Source organism: Lepisosteus platostomus, chromosome 5 (genome assembly GCF_059453375.1).
Source record: "Lepisosteus platostomus isolate fLepPlt1 chromosome 5, fLepPlt1.hap1, whole genome shotgun sequence".
In the NCBI taxonomy this organism is placed as follows: Eukaryota; Metazoa; Chordata; class Actinopteri; order Semionotiformes; family Lepisosteidae; genus Lepisosteus; species Lepisosteus platostomus.
The window spans coordinates 40825165-40843386 of NC_142615.1; the positions used below are offsets into that span (position 1 = coordinate 40825165).

Consider the following 18222-nt stretch of genomic DNA (forward strand, 5'->3'; position numbering starts at 1 on the left):
AAGCCCTGGCGCCTGACTCGCTACTTGAAGCTGTGTGTGGCTGGGGCTCCGCGCCCCCGAGCGGGACTGAAGGATCGTTCGTGTGCAGCTCTTTGGAAAGGAGCTTCTTTCCAAATCGCATTGTGTACCTGGATGTTGGCGAATGTGCTCCCTTGTGTTGACTTGTCCCGTACTGGAGGAGAACAAACAAACTGCTCGGAGGAGCACAAGGCAAGTCCTCACAAGACAAAAACCTCCAATGAACAGCACTCAAAACATTTCTGGGCTGTCGCGTGTTTATTTCAGCACATAAAGCGCACCAGTCCAACACGTCATCGGGCGCGCGGCACCTCCGCCCTCTTGTGGCCTTGCGGCATCAGAGCAAGAGGCTCCTTCTCGCTGCCTTTCCGCTGTGTTGCAGAGCCCTGAGAGGGAACCTGGAGCGCACACTTTGTGGGGGGCAGGAGACCGCGTTCGCGCTCTGCCCCCGATCTCTTGCGCGAGTGCTAAATCTCACGGCGCCAGCCAGCGGCCAGGAGACAAGTGCATTATCGCTGGACAGCGGGGCCTCGTCATTGATTGTTACATATGAGACGGGGATTAGGAGGAGACCCCGAATGATTGGTAAAGGGGAACACTAACACCAGAGTGACACCCGTGGCGTCTCATTTTGAGAGACGCCCTGGGATTTCTTAATGGCCAAGGAGGGTCGGGACCTCGGTTTTACGCCTCCCCCGAAGGACGGCGCCTGTTTGTGCAGCAGAGTGTCGCCATCAGGATGCTGGGGCATAAGAAATCCACACAGACCGCAGGGTGAGCGCTCCCTACTGGTCCCAGTCACACGTCTTGCAGGAGCAGCAGCAACCTGAGCTTTTCCGGGGGGAATCTCCCATCCGGGTGCCGGCTAGGCTCACACCTGCTGGGCTGCCGTGGGTGAGCCCAGTCGAGAGTCGCAGGGTGAGATCTAGTCACCGGGGAGAAACGATACAAGCGAAGGATTACTCGGCTCCCAGCACTTGAAAAGGCCGACAAATGACTCGTTCCCGCCGGAGCTGAATGTACCTGCATGTGTCGTGTCGTCTACTTCCCCCGCCCCGCTGTGTTTGCTGTATTGTCTTTGAAGCCGGCCCCCGAGACGAGACAGGCTGTTCCTGTGCCCCAATTAACACTTTACAGGTGCCATTCTCCGGCATTGTGGCCATTGTCGGTGGTCACACGCGATAAGATAAGGTGGAGGAGGGCGGGGCATGCCCAGCGCCAGACATTCAAGGAGGGGGCTGTGCGAGGTGAGGTGAGGTGTGACACGCCGGAGCCCCGACGCTGCTAATGCGGAGCACTTGTTGAACTGGCATTGAAAGGACGTGTGCGCACGGAGCGAGCCTTCCCTGCGGCGGAGCGTGGAAACTTTCTCCCCGCGCTGCAGGAGTTGTGTGCGCTGCAGCGGTGCCGAGAGAACAGCACAAAAGGCAGCAGGCTCTGGAGAGCGGGTAAGAGACAAACCTTGTGGGCAGGCGAGACGGCCCGTTTTTTGGAAATTGCTGAAAAGGCTCCGGTGTTTGTTCGGTTTGTGGCAGGCGCACGACGCGAGCTTGCGTAGCGATCTGCCGGTCTGGTGTTATGCAAATGAGGCCGAATTGCGTCCCGGGACATGCTGCGAATGCGCATTGGCGACTGCAGATGTGTAGGAAACGGCGCGCTCGTTTTCTCGTTTTGCCCACCCTTTTGAGTGTTAGTGTGGCGTGTGAGTGTGCGAAAGAGTGGGCCCAGCAGGAGGCGGTGGTATGCGGGGCGAGGAGCTGGCCTAGGCTGTGCGCTTTGTGCTGTGGGTGCGGGCCGCTTGCAGTGGCTTGTACAGCTCATACTTACCTGGCAGGGGAGATACCTTGATCAAGAAGGAGGTTCACCCAGAGCGAGGCTCGACCATTGCACTCCGGCTGTGCTGACCCCTGCGAATTCCCCAAATGTGGAAATCTCGACTGCATAATTTCTGGTAGTGGGGGACTGCGTTCGCGCTCTCCCCTGATGTGCTTGGTCCAATATCAGATACGGAAGAGTTATGACACCACGAGCTGCGATCGGATCCCAGTTCGAAAGGAGTCGATGCCACTGCTGGTTCCCGGTTTCTTTTAGTTAGAGGTCCGGAGAAGCATTTCAAGCTGGTTACGCTACTCCTTCCGGACATTCATTCCCTTTTCAAAGTCAGTCATTTTGCTGTAGTCTGCATTATTTAGGCTGATTATCGAGGTTAGCCATTATTTGGTCATGGGAGCCTCGGTACTGTATGCTAATTCTCAAGACAGTTTCACCCGTTTTCTGATTGCTAGGTTCTGTACCAGTGCAGACATGTCAAACAGTGAATGGCTGTACCTCTATTGTATCCGTGCTCAATGAATGAAATCAGTAATAAATGAATATATGTATAGTTATACGAAAAACAAGTGGTTTATCGACTCATCTTCATTTGCAGATTTAGAGGCAGCTTCGATATTTGTTTTACAAATGGGTTTTTTTTTATATGGGTCACACACATGCCATAGCAACAAAACATCTCTAGAGATGAGGCTATAGATCACCTTTCCATCCTCCAGGTTTTCCTCCCAAAACCTACGGTACCAACGGCGACCCCTGCTGGCCGAGAGAGCAAAAGCTTGCAGCACCTGGTATTCCCAGGCAGTCTCCCACCCAAGTACTAACCAGGCCCAGCACTGCTTAGCTTCCAAGATCAGATAAGATCGGGAACATTCCAGGTGGTGTGGCCGCAAGCAAAAGCCCTGCCGCCTGACTCGCTACTTGAAGCTGTGTGTGGCTGGGGCTCCGCGCCCCCCGAGCGGGACTGAAGGATCGTTCGTGTGCAACTCTTTGGAAAGGAGCTTCTTTCCAAATCGCATTGTGTACCTGGATGTTGGCGAATGTGCTCCCTTGTGTTGACTTGTCCCGTATTGGAGGAGAACAAACAAACTGCTCGGAGGAGCACAAGGCAAGTCCTCACAAGACAAAAACCTCCAATGAACAGCACTCAAAACATTTCTGGGCTGTCGCGTGTTTATTTCAGCACATAAAGCGCACCAGTCCAACACGTCGTCGGGCGCGCGGCACCTCCGCCCTCTTGTGGCCCTGCGGCATCAGAGCAAGAGGCTCCTTCTCGCTGCCTTTCCGCTGTGTTGCAGAGCCCTGAGAGGGAACCTGGAGCGCACACTTTGTGGGGGGCAGGAGACCGCGTTCGCGCTCTGCCCCCGATCTCTTGCGCGAGTGCTAAATCTCACGGCGCCAGCCAGCGGCCAGGAGACAAGTGCATTATCGCTGGACAGCGGGGCCTCGTCATTGATTGTTACATATGAGACGGGGATTAGGAGGAGACCCCGACTGATTGGTAAAGGGGAACACTAACACCAGAGTGACACCCGTGGCGTCTCATTTTGAGAGACGCCCTGGGATTTCTTAATGGCCAAGGAGGGTCGGGACCTCGGTTTTACGCCTCCCCCGAAGGACGGCGCCTGTTTGTGCAGCAGAGTGTCGCCATCAGGATGCTGGGGCATAAGAAATCCACACAGACCGCAGGGTGAGCGCTCCCTACTGGTCCCAGTCACACGTCTTGCAGGAGCAGCAGCAACCTGAGCTTTTCCGGGGGGAATCTCCTATCCGGGTGCCGGCTAGGCTCACACCTGCTGGGCTGCCGTGGGTGAGCCCAGTCGAGAGTCGCAGGGTGAGATCTAGTCACCAGGGAGAAACGATACAAGCGAAGGATTACTCGGCTCCCAGCACTTGAAAAGGCCGACAAATGACTCGTTCCCGCCGGAGCTGAATGTACCTGCATGTGTCGTGTCGTCTACTTCCCCCGCCCCGCTGTGTTTGCTGTATTGTCTTTGAAGCCAGCCCCCGAGACGAGACGGGCTGTTCCTGTGCCCCAATTAACACTTTACAGGTGCCATTCCCCGGCATTGTGGCCATTGTCGGTGGTCACACGCGATAAGATAAGGTGGAGGAGGGCGGGGCTGCTAATGCGGAGCACTTGTTGAACTGGCATTGAAAGGACGTGTGCACACGGAGCGAGCCTTCCCTGCGGCGGAGCGTGGAAACTTTCTCCCCGCGCTGCAGGAGTTGTGTGCGCTGCAGCGGTGCCGAGAGAACAGCACAGAAGGCAGCAGGCTCTGGAGAGCGGGTAAGAGACAAACCTTGTGGGCAGGCGAGCAGGCCCGTTTTTTGGAAATTGCTGAAAAGGCTCCGGTGTTTGTTCGGTGTGTGGCAGGCGCACGACGCGAGCATGCGTAGCGATCTGCCGGTCTGGTGTTATGCAAATGAGGCCGAATTGCGTCCCGGGATATGCTGCGAATGCGCATTGGCGACTGCAGATGTGTAGGAAACAGCGCGCTCGTTTTCTCGTTTTGCCCACCCTTTTGAGTGTTAGTGTGGCGTGTGAGTGTGCGAAAGAGTGGGCCCAGCAGGAGGCGGTGGTGTGCGGGGCGAGGAGCTGGCCTAGGCTGCGCGCTTTGTGCTGTGGGTGCGGGCCGCTTGCAGGGGCTTGTACAGCTCATACTTACCTGGCAGGGGAGATACCTTGATCAGCTTGTAGGTGGAGTTGTTGGATTGTTTTCTTGTTTTGTGGAAGCAGTGTTTGTTTTGCAATTTATGAAATGGCAACTTTTGGATCCCGCAAGAATGCTGTGCGTTTTGAGCTTTTGGATGACCTCTTCATGGATCGTATGCAGTTCAGCAGAAAAGTGTTGCAGAAGGAACTTGGCTTTGAACCTCGGCACTTGGATTTCATCTTCGCTCTCCCAGGTCAGAAAGCATTTGAGGTTGTATTTGCTACCTATCCTCTGTTTGAACAATGTGTGGATGTGTTTGAGGCAAAAAGAGGGAAAGTTCCTGCTCTTGAGAAGATCAACTTGCAGCCTTTGACACAGAGAGAGAGGAAAACTGTGCATGTTGTTATGTTCTCGGAACTGGCAAAGACGGAGGACATTCACACCTGGCTTAACCAGTACTGCACCGTCCACCATGGAACTGAGGTTAGAGATGTTGACGGTATAAAAACAGGAGCAAGGAAATTCGAGGTTCGCTTGCTACCGGACAATGTAAATGGAGGCTTAAGGGACCTGCCCTCTACAATCCGGCTGGGCGCCTGCAATGGCTATGTTTTTTATGTGGGACAACCAAAGGTGTGTCGGCGCTGTGGTGCTGTGGGACACCTGGCATCGTCCTGCACTGTGAAATGCTGCAAGACCTGTGGCAAACAGGGACATTTAGCCTCTGACTGTTCAATGCTGCCAAAGTGCAATTTATGTGGCTCGGAAGGACACGTTTTTAAGAACTGCCCTCACGCCTACGCCAATAAACTCAAAATGAGAAAGGATGAGGCAGTGCTTGTTTCAGCCAAACCGGCCCGAAAAGCCAAAGCAAACAACAAGTCAAACAAAGAACCCTTGTTGGACAAAGACTCTCAGCCTCCAGCCAGGATCAGTCCTGCTGTGGCTCCGGGGCCGGTGGAAGAAAGATCCACTACGCCCCCACAACCGCAGACTGCACCAGACAAGCACGAGGGTTTGAAAACCCCCGAGAACAGCGAGGACCCCTCCCCCACTCCTGCTCCTCAGAACGAGGGCCAGTGTGGGGCCCCCCGGTGGAGCGGGTCCAGCGAGGATACCCAGGATTCAGCGGAGCTGCTTTTCCCAGACTCTGCAAGTGCTACAGATGCCCTCCTCTCCTCCATCCAGTCCATCACGGAGGATCTGCAGCAGCTGGTGGGTGAGGGGGAAGAGGAGACTGGTGCATCTGCTGCACCCCTTTCCCCTCAGTGCTCCCAGGAGCTGGACGTGAGGAAAAGGAAAAATGACTCTGTTTTCTCCCCGAGCGAGGAGGAAGGAGAGCATGGCGATGGGGACAGCTGGAACCCCTCCACCCCTCCCTCTACCCCCTTCCTTGAAAGGGACTCCGTGAACGCTTTTACTGCTGCCACCCTGATGAAGGCTCATTCAGAGGATGGCTGGCAGGAAATTGGTAAGAAGAAAAAGAAAAAGAAGAAGGTAACAGGTGAGACAGAAGAGAAATGTGTTTTGTAAAGACTGGTTCCACTTTCTTATGTAATATGGCTCTAAACATAATTTCTCTTAACACCAGAGGTATCAATGACAGAGTTAAATGTCAGTCTGTCTTTGATTACCTCCAGCAGAGAGAGGGAGATGTGTTGATGTTGCAGGAGTGTGCTTTAGCCTATCAAGAGAGGTATAAAAGCTTTGAAGATAGGTGGGATAAAGGGCCTTCTGTTTGGTCAGGGGACAATAACAACAGAGCCTCTGGCGTGGCCATTCTTTTCAAAGGATGGGCTTTCAAATTGAAAAGTATTCAGAGGGTCATAGATGGCAGGTTGCTGTGTGTGGATGTGGAATGGGGGACCATTAACCTGCGGCTAATCAATGTGTATTGTCCTACTGACGTGGGAGGAAGGGTGGAGCTACTCAAGGCACTCTCTCCCCTATTGTTATGTAGCACAGACGTGATAGTGGGAGGGGATTTTAATTGTATCTTAGAGCACACAGACAGGCAGTCTAGCTCTCCGATAAAATTGGATTCCAGCTCACTGGCCCTGCAAAACTTAGTTCAAGACTTTAAACTCTCAGACACATATAGATGTATATATCCCACAACAGCAGGATATACATGGTCAGGGAGGAATAGCAGCTCCAGAATTGACTATTGCTTTGTCTCAGCGAGAGTGAAAGTTGTTGGGGTCACTCTTCAGCCTGTCTTCTTCTCAGATCATCAGGCTTTAGGGTGTAGAGTGGAACTCCAGGGCGGGACTGTCTTTGGCCCAGGCCTCTGGAAACTCAACACAAAGCTGTTAGAGAACGAGGGGGTAGTATCCCGCTACAAGGAGAAACTATCACAGTGGCTGTCCTTGCAGTGTCTGTACGGGTCAGTAGGAGAGTGGTGGGAGGAGGTGAAGGTGAGGACAAAGGCCTTTTTCATGGCTGAGGGAAGGAAGGCTGCTGCCAGACGGAGAGGAGTGCTAGCCAGGAAACAGAGGCAGCTGCAGCGTCTCTACACGATGCTGCACAGTGGCCTCGATGTGCTCGAGGATATCACCCTTTTAAAAAAGGACATCCGGAGCATAGCCGAAGAAAGTAGTCGAGGAGTGCTGTTAAGAAGCAGAGTGCAGTTCTTAGAAGAAAATGAGAAGTGTACTCGCTTCTTTTTCAGGAAAGTGGTAGGCTCCAAGTCTGTCATGGAAAGTGTAGTTGATGAGGAGGGACGAGAGAGAACAGAGCCGAGTGCTATCCTCTCCTGCACCGAGGCCTTCTACTCAAGACTGTACAGCTCTACAGAGGTAAAGGATGAAGAAATTCATTTTTTCACCTCAAAGCTAGAAAACGTTTTGAGTGAAGAAGACAGGGAAGTACTAGAGAGGGATTTGACAGTAGAAGAGCTGAGACAGGCTATGGAGAGCTTACAGAAGGGGAAAACTCCGGGTGCTGACGGGCTCCCTAAAGAATTTTATTGCACCTTTTGGGATCTGCTTCAGGATCCGCTACTGCTCCTATTCGAGGAAAGCTATAAGACAGAATTGCTGCCTGACTCCTTAAGAGAAGGCACTATCTCTCTCTTGTTTAAGAAAGGAGCAAAGAATGACATAAAGAACTGGAGACCCCTCAGCCTGTTAGGCGTGGACACTAAGATCCTGTCCAAAGCCCTTTTCCTGCGCCTACAAAATGTAGTGGCCTCACTGGTAGGGAAAGAACAGACTTGTGGGATAGCAGGACGCCTGATGAGCGACAACCTGGCCTTGTTGAGGGATGTCTGTCTGTACTCGGAGGATCGCTCCCTCCCTCTGTGCATTTTAGGTGTAGACCTAGAAAAGGCCTTTGACCGCCTAAACCAGCAGTACTTAACATCGATACTTGAGCACAGGAAGTTTGGCCCCATCATGAGAAAGTGGATTAACCTGCTGTACACAGGTAGCAACAGCAGAGTAATGGTTAATGGCAATAGATCACGCCCCTTTGAAGTCTGTTCAGGGGTGAGGCAGGGCTGCCCATTATCCCCCTTGTTATTCGTTTTGGCTATGGAGCCCTTAGCCTGTGCCTTGTGCCAGGATCAGGCCATTAATGGGATACCAGTGCCTGGAAGTGGGGGAGGAGAGGTAAAGACATCTCTATACATGGATGACGTCACCCTGCTCCTCTCTGACAATGCCTCAATTAGCAGAGCTCTGCAGTGCTGTGATCGTTTCTCTTTGGCTTCCTCTGCAAAAATTAACAAATCTAAGAGTGAGATTTTTTATCAGAACTGGAGGGAGCCAAAAGAAGGACATGATCTCAGGCTGCAAGAGAAGAGAATTAAGGTCCTGGGGGTGTATTTTGGAGAAGAGATGGGAACAGTAAATTGGCAGAACAAATTGCCAATCTTAAACAAAAAACTGATGCAATGGAAGGACCGAGACCTCACCATGACAGGGAAGGTGCTGGTCATCAAAGCTGAGCTCTTGCCTGTCTTGAATTTTCTGGCTTCTACCTTCCCAATCCCACACCGTGTTGCGGCGGTGCTGAGGAGATTGATGTTTCAATTTCTATGGGGTGGGAAGCAGGAAAGACTCAGAAGGGAAATAATGTACAGGCCGCTACCCTCAGGGGGGAAGTCTGTCCCAGATATTGCTACGAAGCTGCTGTGCATTTTCCTGGCCTCTGTGCTGAGAGGCTTTGCAACAGCACCTGCAGCGCGTACCTGGACTTATTTTTCCAGGCTCTGGATAGGTAGGGAGGTGTTCAGAGTGTGGGGTGTCAGACCCAAGCTGGATGTCCCACTCTCTGACACATGCCCTGCAATTTATGGGACAGTTAAAAGTTTTCTAAGATCTCACCCAATTGGCCATATTCCCCTCCGAGATGTCAGCGTCCAAAAACTGGAAGATTTCGTTGCACCACAGAACAATAGGCAGACCCCTGTGGGCATTTTAACATCAGCCCAAACAAGGAAGGTGTGGAAACACACATCCTCTAAGTTTCTGTGCAACATTCACAGAGATTAAGCCTGGAGTGTCGTCCACCAGTGCTTACCGGTACGAACTTTCTTGTACCATAGGGGCCTCACCCCCAGCCCTCGATGCGTTAGACTGTGACCCATCTCCTGTGGTCCTGCTTTTTTCCTAAGGCCTTCTGGGCACAGTTTGAAGATTGGTTGCAAGCTCTCTCGCCCCAATTTACCCTGACCGCTGCTTTCGTCATATACGGCATCTCTCCTGTCAAACACGTCAGGAGGAAGTTTGACAGGATCTGGGCCGTGGTGAACAGTGGGAAAGACGCCCTGTGGAGAGTGAGGAACATGGGGCTGTTCAAAGGCATCGAGGTCCCAGTCAAGGCAGCAGGTAGCCTGGCCCTGTTCATCACCCGAGATAACTATTACCTCAGAGATCTGTGGAGAGAAGGGAGGGAGGAAGCAGAAAATCTGTGGGAAATAGAGAGCATAGGTAAATATCTCAAGAAACTGTGAAAAACATTATCATGTTTAAGTAAAGAATGTGATTTGCACCAGAAAAAAAGAAATTGTTGCTATGTAACTGGTACCGTGTCAAAATGTAATGAGATGTGATCATTTATACTGTTTTAAATATGTATATTAATGTAAAGCTTTCTAAATTGTGATGTCCTGTACTTTTTTGTGAAAAGAAAATAAAGTTCTTAAAAATCGAATCGGTTCACCCAGAGCGAGGCTCGGCCATTGCACTCCGGCTGTGCTGACCCCTGCGAATTCCCCAAATGTGGGAATCTCGACTGCATAATTTCTGGTAGTGGGGGACTGCGTTAGGGCTCTCCCCTGATGTGCTTGGTCCAATATCAGATACGGAAGAGTTACGACACCACGAGCTGCGATAGGATCCCAGTTCGAAAGGAGTCGATGCCACTGCTGGTTCCCGGTTTCTTTTAGTTAGAGGTCCGGAGAAGCATTTCAAGCTGGTTAGACTACTCCTTCCGGACATTCATTCCCTTTTCAAAGTCAGTCGTTTTGCTGTAGTCTGCATTATTTGGCTGATTATTGAGGATAGCCTTTATTTGGTCATGGGGGCCTCGGTGCTGTATGCTAATTCTAAAGACAGTTTCACCCATTTTCTGATTGCTAGGTTCTGTACCAGTGCAGATATGTCAAACAGTGAATGGCTGAACCTCTATTGTATCCGTGCTCAATGAATGAAATCAGTAATAAATGAATATATGTATAGTTATACGAAAAACAAGTGGTTTATCGACTCATCTTTATTTGCAGATTTAGAGGCAGCTTCAATATTCGTTTTACAAACGGGTTTTTTTTTTATATGGGTCACACACATTCCATAGCAACAAAACATCTCTAGAGATGAGGCTATAGATCACCTTTCCATCCTCCAGGTTTTCTTCCCAAATCCTACGGCACCAACGGCGACCCCTGCTGGCCGAGAGAGCAAAAGCTTGCAGCACCTGGTATTCCCAGGAAGTCTCCCATCCAAGTACTATTCAGGCCCGACCCTGCTTAGCTTCCAAAACCAGACCAAATCAGGCACGTTCAGGGTGGTGAGGCCACAAGTGAAAGCAGAGGTGCCTGACTCGCTACTTGAAGCTGTGTGTGGCTGGGGCTCCGTGCCCCCTGAGCGGGACTGAAGGATCGTTCGTGTGCAACTCTTTGGAAAGGAGCCTCTTTCCAAATCGCATTGCGTACCTCGATGTTGGCGAATGTGCTCCCTTGTGTTGGCTTGTCCCGCACTGGAGGAGAACAAACAAACTGCATGGAGGAGCACAAGGCAAGTCTTCACAAGACAAAAACCTACAGTGCACAGCACTCAAAACATTTCTGGGCTGTCGCGTGTTTATTTCAGCACATAAAGCTCAGCAGTCCTCTGCTGGCCTTGCGGCGTCAGAGCAAGAGGCTCCTTCTCGCTGCCTTTCCGCTGTGTTGCAGAGCCCTGAGAGGGAACCTGGAGCGCACACTTTGTGGGGGGCGGGAGACCGCGTTCGCGCTCTGCCCCCGATCTCTTGCGCGAGTGCTAAATCTCACGGCGCCAGCCAGCGGCCAGGAGACAAGTGCAATATCGCGGGACAGGGGGGCCTCGTCATTGATTGTTACATATGAGACGGGGATTAGGAGGAGACCCCGACTGATTGGTAAAGGGGAACACTAACACCAGAGTGACACCCGCGGCGTCTCACTTTGAGAGACGCCCTGGGATTTCTTAATGGCCAAGGAGGGTCGGGACCTCGGTTTTACGCCTCCCCCGAAGGACGGCGCCTGTTTGTGCAGCAGAGTGTCGCCATCAGGATGCTGGGGCATAAGAAAGCCACACAGACCGCAGGGTGAGCGCTCAATACTGGTCCCAGTCACACGTCTTGCAGGAGCAGCAGCAACCTGAGCTTTTCCAGGGGGAATCTCCCATCCGGGTGCCGGCTAGGCTCACACCTGCTGGGCTGCCGTGGGTGAGCCCAGTCGAGAGTCGCAGGGTGAGATCTAGTCACCAGGGAGAAACGATACAAGCGAAGGATTACTCGGCTCCCAGCACTTGAAAAGGCCGACAAATGACTCGTTCCCGCCGGAGCTGAATGTACCTGCATGTGTCGTGTCGTCTACTTCCCCCGCCCCGCTGTGTTTGCTGTATTGTCTTTGAAGCCGGCCCCCGAGACGAGACGGGCTGTTCCTGTGCCCCAATTAACACTTTACAGGTGCCATTCCCCGGCATTGTGGCCATTGTCGGTGGTCACACGCGATAAGATAAGGTGGAGGAGGGCGGGGCATGCCCAGCGCCAGACATTCAAGGAGGGGGCTGTGCGAGGTGAGGTGAGGTGCGACACGCCGGAGCCCCGACGCTGCTAATGCGGAGCACTTGTTGAACTGGCATTGAAAGGACGTGTGCGCACGGAGCGAGCCTTCCCTGCGGCGGAGCGTGGAAACTTTCTCCCCGCGCTGCAGGAGTTGTGTGCGCTGCAGCGGTGCCGAGAGAACAGCACAGAAGGCAGCAGGCTCTGGAGAGCGGGTAAGAGACAAACCTTGTGGGCAGGCGAGCAGGCCCGTTTTTTGGAAATTGCTGAAAAGGCTCCGGTGTTTGTTCGGTGTGTGGCAGGCACACGACGCGAGCTTGCGTAGCGATCTGCCGGTCTGGTGTTATGCAAATGAGGCCGAATTGCGTCCCGGGACATGCTGCGAATGCGCATTGGCGACTGCAGATGTGTAGGAAACGGCGCGCTCGTTTTCTCGTTTTGCCCACCCTTTTGAGTGTTAGTGTGGCGTGTGAGTGTACAAAAAGAGTGGGCCCAGCAGGAGGCGGTGGTGTGCGGGGCGAGGAGCTGGCCTAGGCTGTGCGCTTTGTGCTGTGGGTGCGGGCCGCTTGCAGGGGCTTGTACAGCTCATACTTACCTGGCAGGGGAGATACCTTGATCAGCCTGTAGGTGGAGTTGTTGGATTGTTTTCTTGTTTTGTGGAAGCAGTGTTTGTTTAGCAGTTTACGAAATGGCAACTTTTGGATCCCGCAAGAATGCTGTGCGTTTTGAGCTTTTGGATGATCTCTTCATGGATCGTATGCAGTTCAGCAGAAAAGTGTTGCAGAAGGAACTTGGCTTTGAACCTCGGCACTTGGATTTCATCTTCGCTCTCCCAGGTCAGAAAGCATTTGAGGTTGTATTTGCTACCTATCCTCTGTTTGAACAATGTGTGGATGTGTTTGAGGCAAAAAGAGGGAAAGTTCCTGCTCTTGAGAAGATCAACTTGCAGCCTTTGACACAGAGAGAGAGGAAAACCGTGCATGTTGTTATGTTCTCGGAACTGGCAAAGACGGAGGACATTCACACCTGGCTTAACCAGTACTGCACCGTCCACCATGGAACTGAGGTTAGAGATGTTGACGGTATAAAAACAGGAGCAAGGAAATTCGAGGTTCGCTTGCTACCGGACAATGTAAATGGAGGCTTAAGGCACCTGCCCTCTACAATCCGGCTGGGCGCCTGCAATGGCTATGTTTTTTATGTGGGACAACCAAAGGTGTGTCGGCGCTGTGGTGCTGTGGGACACCTGGCATCGTCCTGCACTGTGAAATGCTGCAAGACCTGTGGCAAACAGGGACATTTAGCCTCTGACTGTTCAATGCTGCCAAAGTGCAATTTATGTGGCTCGGAAGGACACGTTTTTAAGAACTGCCCTCACGCCTACGCCAATAAACTCAAAATGAGAAAGGATGAGGCAGTGCTTGTTTCAGCCAAACCGGCCCGAAAAGCCAAAGCAAACAACAAGTCAAACAAAGAACCCTTGTTGGACAAAGACTCTCAGCCTCCAGCCAGGATCAGTCCTGCTGTGGCTCCGGGGCCGGTGGAAGAAAGATCCACTACGCCCCCACAACCGCAGACTGCACCAGACAAGCACGAGGGTTTGAAAACCCCCGAGAACAGCGAGGACCCCTCCCCCACTCCTGCTCCTCAGAACGAGGGCCAGTGTGGGGCCCCCCGGTGGAGCGGGTCCAGCGAGGATAACCAGGATTCAGCGGAGCTGCTTTTCCCAGACTCTGCAAGTGCTACAGATGCCCTCCTCTCCTCCATCCAGTCCATCACGGAGGATCTGCAGCAGCTGGTGGGTGAGGGGGAAGAGGAGACTGGTGCATCGGCTGCACCCCTTTCCCCTCAGTGCTCCCAGGAGCTGGACGTGAGGAAAAGGAAAAATGACTCTGTTTCCTCCCCGAGCGAGGAGGAATGAGAGCATGGCGATGGGGACAGCTGGAACCCCTCCACCCCTCCCTCTAGCCCCTTCCTTGAAATGGACTCTGTGAACGCTTTTACTGCTGCCACCCTGATGAAGGCTCATTCAGAGGATGGCTGGCAGGAAATTGGTAAGAAGAAAAAGAAAAAGAAGAAGGTAACAGGTGAGACAGAAGAGAAATGTGTTTTGTAAAGACTGGTTCCACTTTCTTATGTAATATGGCTCTAAACATAATTTCTCTTAACACCAGAGGTATCAATGACAGAGTTAAATGTCAGTCTGTCTTTGATTACCTCCAGCAGAGAGAGGGAGATGTGTTGATGTTGCAGGAGTGTGCTTTAGCCTATCAAGAGAGGTATAAAAGCTTTGAAGATAGGTGGGATAAAGGGCCTTCTGTTTGGTCAGGGGACAATAACAACAGAGCCTCTGGCGTGGCCATTCTTTTCAAAGGATGGGCTTTCAAATTGAAAAGTATTCAGAGGGTCATAGATGGCAGGTTGCTGTGTGTGGATGTGGAATGGGGGACCGTTAACCTGCGGCTAATCAATGTGTATTGTCCTACTGACGTGGGAGGAAGGGTGGAGCTACTCAAGGCACTCTCTCCCCTATTGTTATGTAGCACAGACGTGATAGTGGGAGGGGATTTTAATTGTATCTTAGAGCACACAGACAGGCAGTCTAGCTCTCCGATAAAATTGGATTCCAGCTCACTGGCCCTGCAAAACTTAGTTCAAGACTTTAAACTCTCAGACACATATAGATGTATATATCCCACAACAGCAGGATATACATGGTCAGGGAGGAATAGCAGCTCCAGAATTGACTATTGCTTTGTCTCAGCGAGAGTGAAAGTTGTTGGGGTCACTCTTCAGCCTGTCTTCTTCTCAGATCATCAGGCTTTAGGGTGTAGAGTGGAACTCCAGGGCGGGACTGTCTTTGGCCCAGGCCTCTGGAAACTCAACACAAAGCTGCTAGAGAACGAGGGGGTAGTATCCCGCTACAAGGAGAAACTATCACAGTGGCTGTCCTTGCAGTGTCTGTACGGGTCAGTAGGAGAGTGGTGGGAGGAGGTGAAGGTGAGGACAAAGGCCTTTTTCATGGCTGAGGGAAGGAAGGCTGCTGCCAGACGGAGAGGAGTGCTAGCCAGGAAACAGAGGCAGCTGCAGCGTCTCTACACGATGCTGCACAGTGGCTTCGATGTGCTCGAGGATATCACCCTTTTAAAAAAGGACATCCGGAGCATAGCCGAAGAAAGTAGTCGAGGAGTGCTGTTAAGAAGCAGAGTGCAGTTCTTGGAAGAAAATGAGAAGTGTACTCGCTTCTTTTTCAGGAAAGTGGTAGGCTCCAAGTCTGTCATGGAAAGTGTAGTTGATGAGGAGGGACGAGAGAGAACAGAGCCGAGTGCTATCCTCTCCTGCACCGAGGCCTTCTACTCAAGACTGTACAGCTCTACAGAGGTAAAGGATGAAGAAATTCATTTTTTCACCTCAAAGCTAGAAAACGTTTTGAGTGAAGAAGATAGGGAAGTACTTGAGAGGGATTTGACAGTAGAAGAGCTGAGACAGGCTATGGAGAGCTTACAGAAGGGGAAAACTCCGGGTGCTGACGGGCTCCCTAAAGAATTTTATTGCACCTTTTGGGATCTGCTTCAGGATCCGCTACTGCTCCTATTCGAGGAAAGCTATAAGACAGAATTGCTGCCTGACTCCTTAAGAGAAGGCACTATCTCTCTCTTGTTTAAGAAAGGAGCAAAGAATGACATAAAGAACTGGAGACCCCTCAGCCTGTTAGGCGTGGACACTAAGATCCTGTCCAAAGCCCTTTTCCTGCGCCTACAAAATGTAGTGGCCTCACTGGTAGGGAAAGAACAGACTTGTGGGATAGCAGGACGCCTGATGAGCGACAACCTGGCCTTGTTGAGGGATGTCTGTCTGTACTCGGAGGATCGCTCCCTCCCTCTGTGCATTTTAGGTGTAGACCTAGAAAAGGCCTTTGACCGCCTAAACCGGCAGTACTTGACATCGGTACTTGAGCACATGAAGTTTGGCCCCATCATGAGAAAGTGGATTAACCTGCTGTACACAGGTAGCAACAGCAGAGTAATGGTTAATGGCAATAGATCACGCCCCTTTGAAGTCTGTTCAGGGGTGAGGCAGGGCTGCCCATTATCCCCCTTGTTATTCGTTTTGGCTATGGAGCCCTTAGCCTGTGCCTTGCGCCAGGATCAGGCCATTAATGGGATACCAGTGCCTGGAAGTGGGGGAGGAGAGGTAAAGACATCTCTATACATGGATGACGTCACCCTGCTCCTCTCTGACAATGCCTCAATTAGCAGAGCTCTGCAGTGCTGTGATCGTTTCTCTTTGGCTTCCTCTGCAAAAATTAACAAATCTAAGAGTGAGATTTTTTATCAGAACTGGAGGGAGCCAAAAGAAGGACATGATCTCAGGCTGCAAGAGAAGAGAATTAAGGTCCTGGGAGTGTATTTTGGAGAAGAGATGGGAACAGTAAATTGGCAGAACAAATTGCCAATCTTAAACAAAAAACTGATGCAATGGAAGGACCGAGACCTCACCATGACAGGGAAGGTGCTGGTCATCAAAGCTGAGCTCTTGCCTGTCTTGAATTTTCTGGCTTCTACCTTCCCAATCCCACACCGTGTTGCGGCGGTGCTGAGGAGATTGATGTTTCAATTTCTATGTCAAACACGTCAGGAGGAAGTTTGACAGGAGGGATGCCGTATATGACGAAAGCAGCGGTCAGGGTAAATTGGAGCGAGAGAGCTTGCAACCAATCTTCAAACTGTGCCCAGAAGGCCTTAGCAAAAAAGCAGGACCACAGGAGATGGGTCACAGTCTCCTCCTCGCCGCAGCCCACCCTAACCCAGCGAGGGCTGGGGGTGAGGCCCCTACGGTACAAGAAAGTTCGGACTGGTAAGCACTGGTGGGCGACACTCCAGGCTAAATCTCTGTGAATATTGCACAGAAACTTAGAGGATGTGTGTTTCCACACCTTCCTTGTTTGGGCTGATGTTAAAATGCCCACAGGGGTCTGCCTATTCTTCTGCGGTGCAACGAAATCTTCCAGTTTCTGGACGTTAGAGGATGTGTGTTTCCACACCTTCCTTGTTTGGGCTGATGTTAAAATGCCCACAGGGGTCTGCCTATTCTTCTGCGGTGCAACGAAATCTTCCAGTTTTTGGATGCTGACATCTCGGAGGGGAATATGGCCAATTGGGTGAGATCTTAGAAAACTTTTAACTGTCCCATAAATTGCAGGGCATGTGTCAGAGAGTGGGACATCCAGCTTGGGTCTGACACCCCACACTCTAAACACCTCGCTACCTACCCAGGGCCTGGCAAAAAAAGTCCAGGTACGCGCTTCAGGTGCTGGTGCAAAGCCTCTCAGCACAAAGGCCAGGAAAATGCACAGCAGCTTCATGGCAATATCTGGGACAGACTTCCCCCCTGAGAGTAGCGGCCTGTACATTATTTCCCTTCTGAGTCTTTCCTGCTTCCCACCCCATAGAAAATGAAACATCCATCTCCTCATCACCACCGCAACACGGTGTGGGATTGGGAAGATAGAAGCCAGAAAATTCAAGACAGGCAAGAGCTGGGCTTTTATGACCAGCACCTTCCCTGTCATGGTGAGGTTTCGGTCCTTCCATTGCATCAGTTTTTTGTTTAAGATTGGCAATTTGATCTGCCAATTTACTGTTCCCATCTCTTCTCCAAAATACACCCCCAGGACCTTAATTCTCTTCTCTTGCAGCCTGAGATCATGTCCTTCTTTTGGCTCCCTCCAGTTCTGATAAAAAATCTCACTCTTAGATTTGTTAATTTTTGCAGAGGAAGCCAAAGAGAAACGATCACAGCACTGCAGAGCTCTGCTAATTGAGACATTGTCAGAGAGGAGCAGGGTGACGTCATCCATTTATAGAGATGTCTTTACCTCTCCCCCCCCACTTCCAGGCACTGGTATCCCATTAATGGCCTGATCCTGGCGCAAGGCACAGGCTAAGGGCTCCATAGCCAAAACGAATAACAAGGGGGATAATGGGCAGCCCTGCCTCACCCCTGAACAGACTTCAAAGGGGCATGATCTATTGCCATTAACCATTACTCTGCTGTTGCTACCTGTGTACAGCAGGTTAATCCACTTTCTCATGATGGGGCCAAACATCCTGTGCTCAAGTACTGATGTTAAGTACTGCCGGTTTAGTCGGTCAAAGGCCTTTTCTAGGTCTACACCTAAAATGCACAGAGGGAGGGAGCGGTCCTCTGAGTACAGACAGACATCCCTCAACAAGGCCAGGTTGTCGCTCATCAGGCGTCCTGCTATCCCACAAGTCTGTTCTTTCCCTACCAGTGAGGTCACTACATTTTGTAGGTACAGGAAAAGGGCTTTGGACAGGATCTTAGTGTCCACGCCTAACAGGCTAAAGGGGTCTCCAGTTCTTTATGTCATTCTTTGCTCCTTTCTTAAACAAGAGAGAGATAGTGCCTTCTCTTAAGGAGTCAGGCAGCAATTCTGTCTTATAGC

At 51.5% G+C, this 18222-nt stretch overlaps 2 non-coding genes and 2 pseudogenes across 2 annotated transcripts; 2 read left to right on the forward strand and 2 right to left on the reverse strand.

Moving 5' to 3' along the window:
• Positions 1–1837: 1837 nt before the first annotated feature.
• Positions 1838–2001, forward strand: LOC148666559 (U1 spliceosomal RNA). Its single transcript, XR_015937460.1, has one exon. It is a non-coding gene; the product is annotated as a U1 spliceosomal RNA (small nuclear RNA).
• A 623-nt stretch (positions 2002–2624) lies between these two features.
• Positions 2625–2743, reverse strand: LOC148666560 (5S ribosomal RNA; annotated as a pseudogene).
• Positions 2744–9620: 6877 nt separating this feature from the next.
• Positions 9621–9789, forward strand: LOC148666561 (U1 spliceosomal RNA). The gene has a single exon (XR_015938673.1). It is a non-coding gene; the product is annotated as a U1 spliceosomal RNA (small nuclear RNA).
• Positions 9790–10412: 623 nt separating this feature from the next.
• LOC148666562 (5S ribosomal RNA) lies at positions 10413–10531 on the reverse strand (annotated as a pseudogene).
• Between the last annotated feature and the right edge of the window lie 7691 nt (positions 10532–18222).